Consider the following 12,668-nt stretch of genomic DNA (forward strand, 5'->3'; position numbering starts at 1 on the left):
GTCACACACCATTTAACTGATAAAGATTTATTATTTTTCTTGTTTCATGTTAAATTTGCCCATTATTTAAATTTCATTGAAGATACAGCAATGGAAAGAGGAGATAAAATCCTCGAAAAATGATGTACCGTTCATACTTGTACCATAAATAGTGAAGGTGACGGGTGAGTTGTGGCGCCCTGAAAATATTCTAAGTTCGGAGTTGGTGTAGCCGCACGGGCAGCTCGGCAAGCTGGGGCTCGTCAGCAACCGTGTGGTGCCAAATATTAGCCGGAACAAGAGGGGTAACCCCTGCGAATGGTCCAGGCCGACCGCATGGCTGGGAATGCCATGCTGGCACTATGTTGAGGACTGTGCTTTGTGTTGATGAAGGAGATTTGTATGCCGGGAGTGCCAAAGATGGCAGACTTTGTGAAACCATAATGGCAGACATTTCACAGTTCATGTAGAAATTAATAACAACCAGAGGAATCATGACACCTTAAAAAGAAACTCGTACACTACTATTATTTGCACGACGATTCTGACGGTGAAATCAGATTTCAATATCTTTATTAGTTTAAAGTTTAGTATCTGACTGTAAATTATACAAGTAACACCCAGCAACGAGTTTCCAAACTCTAAACGGTTCATCCGATTTTGTCGATCGACGTGTCTTTAGAAAGTTATTAGTGTAAACCTAAATTGGTATAAATTACAGCTATGTAACTTGAATAGTACATGAGTTATTGGAGGTCAAAGTGGCCAATTACTATTGATCATGTCAGGCCATAAGTACAGTTACACTAAAAACGGTAGCAGCATGCTTATAAATACATTTATTCGTCTGTGTCTTTGTTTATATCCGATATATACTATTCATGAAGAATTTGGTCAAATATTTACTGTGTTTTAGAAAACACAGAGACATTAGGCTACTGGCTTACTTTTGTTTCTATTCGTTTGATATATGTTTATTTGATTTGTTTATGTATTTAATAATGTGTGTCACCGAGCGAGGTGGCGCAGTGGTTAGCACACTGGACTCGCATTCGGGAGGACGACGGTTCAATCCCGTCTCCAGCCATCCTGATTTAGGTTTCCCGTGATTTCCCTAAATCGTTTCAGGCAAATGCCGGGATGGTTCCTTTGAAAGGGCACGGCCGATTTCCTTCCCAATCCTTCCCTAACCCGAGCTTGCGCTCCGTCTCTAATGACCTCGTTGTCGACGGGACGTTAAACAACACTAACCTAACCTAATAATGTGTGTCAGAGCTCGTTTATGGTCCAGCTGTAGGAATATTCATTTAATTTCAAGTTATTTAAATTGCAGTATTTCGTATGTGTTTCAATATGTTTGTGAGTGTGCGTTGGCTTGGAGACATGGCGGGAGCGCTCTAGCCAATCAAAGCGCTCGTTACTTCGGTAGGCGACTACTGAAGTCACTGGAGAGACTGTATGGAGGTGAGGGAGGAGCATCATGTCGCACAGGACATGGGGGAGTACTGAATGGGAAGGCGCGACGGACGGTCGCAGGAAATACTTGGAGAGTGTTGAGCAATTTGTGCGTGGTCGCGGGAGATAGAAATATTTCATAGTGTCGACTTGTGCACTTGTAAGATTTCCGTGGCTTCTGCAGTGAAGACGTAATATGCGTTTAGAAGTGAATATCTAGCGAGCTATGTTGTTGTTCATAGCTAATTACGTGAAGTAGGAATCTATTTTTTCCCTGTTATTCAACCTATATTTTATTTAATTCCTGGACCATCGACACCAATAAGTGTTTTGCAGTAATAAATGGCATTCTTAAAGGTACTTCTGCTATCGTACTCATCATTTAAAGTCGTTAAAATAGTACCTGCAGATTTTATTTAATTGCAATCTTTCATTTATAAATTTCTATGTTGCATTCCAAATTCGCAACTGCCGAGTGATAGGAACCTCTGACCATTCGATTCATGTGTATATTCATATTGTATACTGTAGACTCAGCAGTATTTGGCTTGTAATGCTTGTATCCCATCCCCTAGACAACAAAACCAGCCAAAACTTTCAATACTTCAGCTCTGAGTCTGAGGGTACGTAGTTGAGGGCGACCATTAACATTGTTGAAAGCCTGCAAGGTACAAAGAAAGTAAACAATTCCCGCCACTTCAAGCACAAAATGTAGATGCCATTGTGCAGAGTAAAATCAATGAACCCAGTCCAGAAGGATGGATGCATACTCGTGTTGATCCATTGTGCCTTCAAGAACGACAAGACCGCCTAGGGAACATTCCCCAGAACACAACGCTCCCTCCTCGAGACTGGATCCTTCCAACGATCCAATGGCCAAATATCAAATGGAGCACACAACGTGATTCATCTAAAAATGCCACTTGTCACCATTCAGTGCACGTCTGTTTATCGGAAAATTCCACCCTTCGACGCCAGTGAATAGTAGTCAGCATTAGCAAGAGTAATAGGAGGCATATTTCAGACTACCTAACAGATCGAAACGAAAATTTCTGGTCCGACACAGACAATGTTGAGTGTTTATGGAAAAGTTCAAGGCAATCGTAAAATGCGTTTCAGACAGGTACGTGCCGAGTAAAACTGTGAGGGACGGGAAAAACCCAGCGTGGTTCAACAAAAAAGTTAGGAAAGTACTGCGAAAGCAAAGAGAGCTTCACTGCAAGGTTAAACGCAGCCAAAGCCTCTGTGACAAACAGAAGCTAAACGACGTCAAAGTTAGCGTAAGGAGGACTATAAGTGAAGCGTTTAGTGAATTCGAAAGTAAAACTCTATGTACCGACTTGACAGAAAATCCTAGGAAGTTCTGGTCTTACGTTAAATCAGTAAGTGGCTCGAAACAGCGTATCCAGACACTCTGGGATGATGATGGCATTGAAACAGAGGATGACACGCGTAAAGCTGAAATACTAAACACGTTTTTTCCAAAGCTGTTTCACAGAGGAAGACCGCACTGCAGTTCCTTCTCTAAATCCTCGCACAAACGAAGAAATGGCTCACATCGAAATAAGTGTCCAAGGAATAGAAAAGTAACTGAAATCACTCAACAGAGGAAAGTCCACTGGACCTGACGGGATACCAAGTCGATTCCACACAGAGTACGCGAAAGAACTTGGCCCCCTTCTAACAGCCGTGTACCGCAAGTCTCTAGAGGAACGGAAGGTTCGAAATGATTGGAAAAGAACACAGGTAGTCCCAGTTTTCAAGAATGGTCGTCGAGCAGAAGCGCAAAACTATAGGCCTATATCTCTGACATCGATCTGTTGTAGAATTTTAGAACACGTTTTTTGCTCACGTACCATGTCATTTCTGGAAACCCAGAATCTACTCTGTAGGAATCAACATGGATTCCGGAAACAGCGATCGTGAGAGACCCAACTCGCTTTATTTGTTCATGAGACCCAGAAAATATTAGATACAGTCTCCCAGGTAGATGCCATTTTCCTTGACTTCCGGAAGGTGTTCGATACAGTTCCACACTGTCGCCTGATAAACAACGTAAGAGCCTACGGAATACCAGACCAGCTATGTGGCTGGATTGAAGAGTTTTTAGCAAACAGAACACAGCATGTTGTTCTCAATGGAGAGACGTCTACAGACGTTAAAGTAACCTCTGGCGTGCCACAGGGGAGTGTTATGGGGTCATTGCTTTTCACAATATTTATAAATCACCTAGTAGATAGTGTCGGAAGTTCCATGCGGCTTTTCGCGGATGATGCTGTAGTATACAGAGAAGTTGCAGCATCAGAAAATTGCAGCGAAATGCAGGAAGATCTGCAGCGGATAGGCACTTGGTGCAGGGAGTGGCAACTGACCCTTAACATAGACAAATGTAGTGTATTGCAAATACATAGAAAGAAGGATACTTTATTGTATGATTATATGATAGCGGAACAAACACTGGTAGCAGTTACTTCTGTAAAATATCAGGGTGTATGCGTACGGAACGATTTGAAGTGGAATTATCATATAACATTAATTTTTGGTAAGGCGGGTGCCAGGTTGAGATTCATTGGGAGAGTCCTTAGAAAATGTAGTCCATCAACAAAGGAGGTGGCTTACAAAACACTCGTTCGACCTATACTTGAGTATTGTTCATCAGTGTGGGATCCGTACCAGGTCGGGTTAACAGAGGAGATAGAGAAGATCCAAAGAAGAGTGGCTCGTTTCGTCACAGGGTTATTTGGTAAGCGTGATAGCGTTACGGAGATGTTTAGCAAACTCAAGTGGTAGACTCTGCAAGAGAGGCGCTCTGCATCGCGGTGTAGCTTGCTGTCCAGGTTTCGAGAGGGTGCGTTTCTGGATGAGGTATCGAATATATTGCTTCCCCCTACTTATACCTCCCGAGGAGATCACGAATGTAAAATTAGAGAGATTCGAGCGCGCACGGAGGCTTTCCGGCAGTCGTTCTTCCCGCGAACCATACGCGACTGGAACAGGAAAGGGAGGTGATGACAGTGGCACGTAAAGTGCCCTCCGCCACACATCGTTGGGTGGATTGCGGAGTATAAATGTAGATGTAGATTGTTGCTTTAACCAGGCGCCTGCTACGGAGGCCTACGTGCAGCAACGTTCGCAGAATGGACGTTGAGGAAACACCGTTGGCCACCCCTTGATCCATCTGGGCAGTCAGTTGCTCAGCAGTTGCACGTCTACTCGCCCGTACACATCTCTGCAGCCGTCATTCACCCCTGTCGGCTATCCCTCGTGGTGCACCAGAGTTGCCTAAAGGCCAACTGTGGATAGCGTCATTTTGCCTTCCACGGTACACTTTAACCACAGTGGCACGCGAACAGTTGACAGATTTACTCGTATCTGAAATGCTTCCACCCTTGGCCCGCAATCCAATGATCATGACCTTTTTGACGACAGATAAATTCTTCCATTTCCACATTATGACCGCGTCTTCACTGTTGCCTGCATCCCACCACCCGCCACCCTACTTCCCCCGATACGCTTTACATACACTCCACTGTTAGTGGTGCCACCTGCCGTCCGTGAATGCTTATTGCACGGCGACGTCGAACGAACATAGTCGGTGGTCACATTAACGCGACTGGACGGTGTATATTTATGGTGTGGTATTTTACAGCGCAGCTATTGGTGCAAACAGACTATAATCAAACTTATATACCAGAAGTAGCATAAAAGGAGGGGTGATCACATGAGGCCCGTATGTGACGTAAATGGTCGAACTTCTCGCGGGTGAGTATGCCGAGAATTGGAGAAGAGCAACAGTTTTCTGGAAGGGGTGACCGGGTCTTTATAGGGTCGGAGGCCAAGTTTCTCATGGTTACTCAGTATGGCAATGCGGCTGACTCAGTTTGGGACGAGTTGAAGGAGGTAGCACCTGCTTAGGTATGAGCGGTGATACGGTCACATTCGTTAGGAGTTTGAAATATTTCGTGTTCCGTGGGACTTAGAAATATTCCGGCACTTCTCGGACTCGGGTTATTTTGTACAGAGTTGGACTTAAGTCTCAGCTAGAGTTTTGGGGACTTTATTTAAATTTCTTAACTAAATGGCATTTACTACAGTGAATTTTGTCAATTAGTCAGTATCTTGGTGATGATAATTCAGTAATTTTATAGCTGCGAACACGGCCTGGTGTTTTCCAGCTAATTTATTAATTTATTCAATTTATGTAGTGAGTTGCTATCAACTATTCTGGGACTCGGGCCATTTTATCAATTAAGCATCATAAATGGTTTGATCACCAGTCAACACTTTAGTGATGGGGTAATGGAACAATAATCTATTTCACTACAACTTAATCGTCAGTAGTTGGTTATCTGTTTTTGTAATGACACCTACGGTGAACCTCGTAGATATTAGAGTTCTGAGTAGTCGTCAGCAACTGTTTTACTATTTTTTATTACATTTAATGCCGCTAAACCATAGGAAAAAGAAGTGAGACCCTAGACTATCAGAGAGAGAGAGAGAGAGAGAGAGAGAGAGAGAGAGAGAGAGAGAGAGTTAGTGATTTTTACAAGGTTAAGCATTGCATGGCAGGTACGAGTGAAAAAAAAGAAGGAATTTGACAACGAAGAACGTCGCCATTCGACTCTGTGCGGCATTGTAAAACAGCCAAAAACTGAAAAGTGTTGCTCTTAAGTTTTCCATACCATTCCTTAGATACAGATCTGATGGAGCGAGAAGAGACTGGCCGATCAGAGTCATAATTTCCTCCTCGTGCAATGCTTCCTCAAGATGTTCCCTCTTTAATGTGTATCACAATAGACTGGACGATCATATCCATAATGCCCTCCTCCTGCAGCATGATCCGATGTTATTTCATCATGAAGTGTCCTCTTTAACGTCTTTTGCAAATCTAATATAGGAGTGGTCCTATATTAAAATCCGTATTGCCAAAATTACAATCATAAAGTTATTTGCAGCAAAGGAAAATGTGCAAAATGACGTAATGCGTGCGATAAAATGAAACGACATTGCTATAAACCCATTATCAACTGCCGGCCGGGGTGGCGTGCGGCTCTAGGCGCTACAGTCTGGAACCGCGTGACCGCATCGGTCGCAGGTTCGAATCCTACCTCGGGCATGGATGTGTGTGATGTCCTTAGGTTAGTTAGGTTTAAGTAGTTCTAAGTTCTAGGGGACTGATGACCTCAGATGTTGAGTCCCATAGTGCTCAAAGCCATTTGATTTTTGAAATAAGCATATATCTCTGGAGAAAGGTCCAATTGAAAGTTACAGATCTCCGTCTTCGAAACTCTGTATACAATCGTGCCCACCGCTGACTATAGCTCCGGTTCTCTTACAGAGTTAACAAACATCCTCCCTAATGTCTTATCATATGTGGATAAACTAACAAAACGTGCCCGGTTATCTAGATCAGCCCACAGTCACAGACTTCTGAGTGCTGCTTCCCTGTGTTAAACAAATATGCGGGTAGGGGCCATGGCGACTCCTGAGATATCCCGACTTAGGTTAAAATGTTTCAGCTGATATCAAGCAATATGCCATGAACTCTGCTCGCTTTAGTAAGTTCGTGTCACTCACTCTGCTCCCAGTTATTTTTCCAGAGTATAAGACTTATTTCGTTCATGGTTTTAGAATATGTAATTTCATAGACTCCATTTAGGTCTTGCTCCCGTAAACACTGCAACTCAGCCATACCTCTCACAATTGTATCAACTGGATGTACTCCTAAGAATAAAAATAACACTTCACTAGGTGCGTCTTGAAAGCTCCAAGGAGTCTTTATACACTTCGTTGCGTTTGCCTCAGTACGATCCTGTAGTTTTACAGTCGCAGCTGATAAGACCATACACTCATTCCAAAGGTGGCTATTCTATTGAAGATGCCGTTATGATACAACGCAAAGCATGCTGCGGTGTTTTGTAATCTGCAATGCTACTGTTAGTTACACATACTTTGACTGCCTTATGCAAAACTATGGTTATTTATGTCGGAAAAATCTTCATTATTGTTACGCATATACATTGAAGAGCCAAAGAAATTGGTAACCCTGCCTAATATAATTTAGGGCCCCTGCGAGCACGCAGAAGTGCAGCAACACTACGTGGCATGGACTCGACTAATATCTGAAGTAGTGCTAGAGGGAACTGACACCATGAATTTTGCATGGCTGTCCACAAATCCGTAGGAGTACGAGGGGTGGAGATCTCTTCTGAACAGCACGTTGCAAGGCATCCCAATATGCTCAATAATGTTCATCTCTGGGGAGTCTAGTGGCCAGCGGAAGTGTTTAAACTCAGAACAGCGTTTCTGGAGCCACTCTGCAGCAGTTCTGGACGTAAGGGGTGTCACATTGTCCTGCTGGATTTGCCCAAGTCCGTCGGAATGCAGATTGGACAGGATGCTTACGTACGTGTAACCTGTCAGAGTCGTATCTAGACGCATCAGGGGCCCCATGTCACTTCAACTGCATAAGCTCCACACCATTACAGAGCCTCCACCAGCTTGAATAGCCCTCTGCTGACGTGCGGGGTCCATGGATTCTTAAGGTTGTCTCCATACCCGTGCACGTTCATTCGCCCATACAATTTGAAACTAGACTCGTCCGACCAGGCAACAAGTTTCTAGTCATCAACAGTCCAATGTCGGTGCTGACGGACCTAGGCGAGGCTAAAGCTTTGTGTCGCGCAGTCATCAAGGGTACACGAATGGGCCTTCGGCTGCGAAAGCCCATATCGATGGTGTTTCGTGAATGTTTCGCATGCTGATACTTGTTGATGGCCCACCATTGAAATCTACAGCAATTCGCGGAAGAGTTGCCACGATTATCTTTGGTCGTCGTTCTTGCAGGTTCTTTTTCCGACCGCAGCGATGTCGGAGATTTGATGTTTTACCGGATTCCTGATATTCACGGTACACTCGTGAAATTGTCGTTCAGGAAAATCCCCTCTTCATCCCTACCTCGGGGATGGCTGTGTCCCACCGCTCGTGCGCCGAAAATAACACCACGTTCAAACTCACTTAAATTTTGATAACCTGCCACTGTAGCAGCTGTAACCGATCTAACAACTGCCCAGACACTTGTCGTCTTATATAGGCGTTGCCGACGGTAGCAGCGTATTCTGCCTGTTTACACACACTATGTGCTTAAAAGTATCCGGACACCTGGGTGAAACTGACTTACAAGTAGGTGACGCCTTCCATCGGTAATGCTGGAATTCGTAATGGCCGCGCGGAATTGGCCGAGCGGTCTCAGGCGCTGCAGTCATGGACTGTGCGGCTGGTTCCGGCTGAGGTTCGAGTCCTCTCTCGGGCATGGGTGTGTGTGTTTGTCCTTAGGATAATTTAGGTTACGTAGTGTGTAAGCTTAGGGACTGATGACCTTAGCAGTTAAGTCCCATCAGATTTCACACACATTTGAACAATTCGGAATGGTGTTGGCCCGCCCTTAGCCTTGATGACAGCTTCCACTTTCGCAGGCACGTTCAATCAGGTGCTGGAAGCTTTCTTGGGGAATGGCAGCTCATTCCTCCCGGAGTGGTACACTGAGGAGAGGTATCGATGTCGGTCGGTGAGGCCTGGCACGAAGTCGGTGTTCCAAAACATCCCAAAGGTGTTCTATAGGATCCAGATCAGGACTCTGTGCAGGGCATGTTACTGTCGTGCAACCACTCCGCCACAGGCCGTGCAATATGAACAGATGCTCGATCGTGTTGAAAGATGCAATCGCCATCCCCGAATTGCTTTTCAACAGTGGGAAGCAATAAGGTGCTTAAAACGTCAATGTAGGCCTGTACTGTGATAGTGCCAAGCAAACAACAAAGGTTGCACGACCCCTCCATGAAAAACACGACCACACCATAACACCACCGCCTCCGAATTTTACTGTTGACACTAAACACGCTGGAAGATGACGTTCACCGGGCATTCGCCATACCCACACCCTGCCATCGGATCGCCACGTTGTGTACCTTGATTCATCACTCTACACAACGTTTTTCCATTGTTCAATCGTCCAATGTTTACGCTACTTACACCGAGGAAGGCGTCGTTTGGCATTTACCAGCCTGATGTGTGGCTTATGCGCAGCCGCTCGGCCATGAAATCCAAGTCTTCTCACCTACCACCTAACTATCAAAGTACTTGGAGTGGGTCCTGATCCCTGTGGATCCTGATTCCTGTGTGATGGTCTGGACAGATGTCTGCCTATTACACAGTGCGACTCACTTCAACTGGCGGCGTTCTCTGTCGGTCAACAGACGACGTCGGCCTGTACGCTGTTGCGCTGTACGTGTCCCTTAGCGTTTCCACTTCACTATACATCGGAAACAGTGGACCTAGTAATGTTTAGGAGTGTGGAAATCTCGTGTACAGACGTATGACACAAGTGACACCCGATCACCTGACCACGTTCGAAGTCTGTGAGTTCCGCGGAGCGCCCCATTCTGCTCTGTCACGATGTCTAATGACTGCTGAGGACGCTGATATGGAGTACCTGGCAGTAGGCGGTAGCACAATGCACCTAATATGAAAAAAGTATGTTTTTGAGGGTGTCCGGATACTTTTAATGACATAGTGCATCTCTGTATTTGAATACGCATGCGTATACCAGTTTCTTTGGTGCTTCAGTGCAATATTTCTTTTATTAAAATACCATGCAGCTTAACAGTAGAGTTCCTCGTACGCAGAAACTACCCCAAGGCCGCTATTTTTGATCTGTTGCTCGCATGCTGCTACTGCCATCTGTACACGTGCCTTATTCGATCTCTCCGTTAGCTTCACTCTGAAGTCAGCAGACGTCACAATGAGGACGTCGTCAACGTAGGCAGTTGTGATGTCCACTATATTGGCCCTATGCAGTGATTCCAGGAAGGGCTCTGTTGTTGGGTCATAAAATACAATTCCACACATTTACCTCTGATGATATCCTCTGGCGACTTTTCTTGATCATCTTTGACATCCAGCAAACTATTCAACTGTTTGTCCTGTTGTAAAGTGATTCAGAAGTTCAGAGACTCTGTAAGCCACTGTATTTTATAAAATACGTCTGCATGTCTATCACAACTCCTATTACAAACTTGCCAGTTATCTCCACTATCATTTTTATCAGTCAGTTGATAGCATCATTTATCTTAGCGAAGTCTGTATTTGCTCCTACTAAATTCAATGGGCTCCCTGTGTGCTTGTAACCGGTGATACCGCAGCCTATGCTGGCCCTTAGGCAGAATACCGATCAAACAAACTGGTTCGTGACTTTTTGATTCTTGTGAGTTATTATCTACATCCATCATAATGATGTCTGTGCTGGATTATTTTCAAATCTCGGATTCCCTTAGGAGTTGTTATGATTCGTTAATTATGCATGTTAAAAAGGGGAAAGTTACCGGTGCTACCCTTTGTGAAATCTTTTGGTAGATACCAACTGGGCTCGGCGCCTTCCCTTTTTAAGTGTGTCAATGTGACTTTATTATGGACAATTAGCATCACGATGGAATAGTCCCTGCGTTCTGCCTGCTTGCTCTGCCTAAGTTGCAGATGTCATTATATCTTCTCTTCCGTGGTGCCATCAGGGAGAAACTTGCTGCAGATATACTCCGCCGTCTTCCCACTCTTTGACAAATGAGCCATCTGCACATCGGCGACTAGCCAGAACTGTGGGGGCCTAGAGCTCCTCCGTCAACAGACGGTTGAGTCGACCTCAAATACCGTTGCTCAGCTGCTTCTGTAGGTATTGCACCCAGTGCCTCTTCTCGGTCTGCAGCAGTTTTAATTCCTATTGCTTCTTGCTGTAGTTCTCAAGTTGGATAGCTTTTGGCTCCACAGTGCTTTAGATAGTTTCTCCGTTTTCCTAGTCAGTAGCTCTGCGGCTCAATGGCGAAGCGTCAGACAACATAGCCAAAGGTCTCGGATTTAATTATCGGTCAGTCCTCGGATTTTGGTCTGTCATTTAGCACTTCTTTCCCCTCTGACAATGTTTGCTGAAAGATGACGAGCTGCACCGTGACTCGGAAACCACGTTTAACTGTGGGTCAAAGTTGAAATGTGTGTGAAATCGTATGGGACTTAACTGCTAAGGTCATCAGTCCCTAAGCTTACACACTACTTAACCTAAATTATCCTAACGACAAACACACACACCCATGCCCGAGGGAGGACTCGAACCTCCGCTGGGACCAGCCGCACAGTGCATGACTGCAGCGCCTTACACCGCTCGGCTAATACCGCGCGGCAAACTGTAGGTCAGTTCGAAGGTCGGAGGAAGGCAACTGCGTATCACTTCCAACAGGGCCTTGCCTAGCAAAGCATTGGGATGTAGAAAATAATATTCAGATTGATCACTGCTTTACTATGCGTTTACTCTGTGCAGCCTGGAGTAAAATCGCAAGAAATGAACCCTCCAATCAGCACTGCCGTTCGTCTTGTCAAAGTTGGTAGACGCTAATGAAGACGTTACATTCTTTGACTTAGGTTTTCATATCAAATATTTCCATAACGTGTGTGATTCGTCGTACATATCTAAGACGATTACATTGTGATCACATGTAGTTGCATACATCTTCACACTGTTTGTCTTATCAGCTAAGTTTCAAACAGCCAATGTGATGTTTGTCTTGGTTTGCTTAAAAACTAAACTCCGTCCGAACAGGCCTTGGACGGCCCAACGGTACCGACCGGCCGCTGTGTCATCTTCAGCCCACAGGCGTCACTGGATCCGGATATGGAGGGTCATGTGGCCAGCACACCGCTCTCCCGGCCGTATGTCAGTTTACGAGACCAGAGCCGCTACTTCTCAATCAAGTAGCTCCTTTTTTCAGTTTGCCTTACAAGAGTTGAGTGCACACCGCTTGTCAACAGCGTTCGGCAGTCCGCCGGAAGGTCACCCATCCAAGTGCTAACCCAACCCAATAGCGCTTAACTTCGGTGATCTGACGGGAACCGGTGTTACCACTGCGGGAAGGCCGTTGGCCTGTTAGTTTACTTACCTGCACAGTTTCAATAGGAACTTGCTAAAAGGTAGGCGCAAAAGGTGCGCTGGGGGGAGGTGGGGGGGGGGGGGGGGGGAATAACAGTAACTGTTGGTAAGTCTCCATGTGAGCTCGAAGCCCTCTAACTTTTACTTTCATGGTCTTCAAGCAAGATGTACATAGGGGAAAGCAATATATTGTTTGATTCTTCTAAGAACGTACGCTCCCGAAATTTTAACAGTAAACTTCACAGTGATGCGTAACGTCTCTCTT

The 12,668-nt window shown here is 45.1% G+C and overlaps 1 pseudogene; it reads right to left on the minus strand.

The window, feature by feature from the left end:
* Positions 1–12,276: 12,276 nt before the first annotated feature.
* LOC126164274 (5S ribosomal RNA) lies at positions 12,277–12,397 on the minus strand (annotated as a pseudogene).
* Positions 12,398–12,668: the final 271 nt, after the last annotated feature.

Source organism: Schistocerca cancellata, chromosome 2 (genome assembly GCF_023864275.1).
Source record: "Schistocerca cancellata isolate TAMUIC-IGC-003103 chromosome 2, iqSchCanc2.1, whole genome shotgun sequence".
In the NCBI taxonomy this organism is placed as follows: Eukaryota; Metazoa; Arthropoda; class Insecta; order Orthoptera; family Acrididae; genus Schistocerca; species Schistocerca cancellata.